General features: G+C 41.8%; 1 non-coding gene across 1 annotated transcript; it reads left to right on the top strand.

Moving 5' to 3' along the window:
- The first annotated feature begins 532 nt into the window (after positions 1-532).
- On the top strand, positions 533-603 carry trnag-ucc. The gene has a single exon. It is a non-coding gene; the product is annotated as a tRNA-Gly (tRNA).

Here is a 603-nt window from a genome sequence, read left to right as displayed (position 1 = left end):
TGTGATGAAAGTGAGGGCTCTTACACAGAGAGGGATATTCCAGAGGGTGAGGAAGATGAAGCAGAGGGTGAGGAGGAAGACGAAGAGGGTGAAGAGCATGAAGAAGAGAGTGAGGAGGAAGAAAACATAAATGGGACAGAGAGAGGAACAGCCAGAGGGACAGCAAGTGGATCCATGTGGATCAAGTACTGCACCATCAGGTTTGTGATGAAGAAGGTTCTTACTATTTTCAAAAGCAGTGCAATTACAATTTCGTTGTAGGTCTACTGTGTGTCCTTAAAATGGTGCTTTCTGCTGTAAAATTATTTTTTGTGTCTATACGTCTGTTTCTTTTTTTAAGTACATACTTGGTCTACATTTTGAAAGGCATGCCGGTATACATTCAGACAGTGGTATGCATGCGTTGAGGAACCCATGCTGAAGTTGACTATGAAGAGGAATTAAAAAAATCATCTTTTGGAAATTGAGCTTAATGCTTTAATTTAATAAAAAGTAAAAATGCAACCTTTACTGACACTAACTGTGCTGTCCAGCGATGGTGGTATAGTGGTGAGCATAGCTGCCTTCCAAGCAGTTGACCTGGGTTCGATTCCCAGCCATCGC

This window comes from Etheostoma cragini, unplaced genomic scaffold (genome assembly GCF_013103735.1).
Source record: "Etheostoma cragini isolate CJK2018 unplaced genomic scaffold, CSU_Ecrag_1.0 ScbMSFa_4067, whole genome shotgun sequence".
Taxonomy (NCBI): domain Eukaryota; kingdom Metazoa; phylum Chordata; class Actinopteri; order Perciformes; family Percidae; genus Etheostoma; species Etheostoma cragini.
The sequence above is the reverse complement of the archived record's forward strand: the minus strand, read 5'-3'. Positions and strand labels throughout refer to the sequence as shown.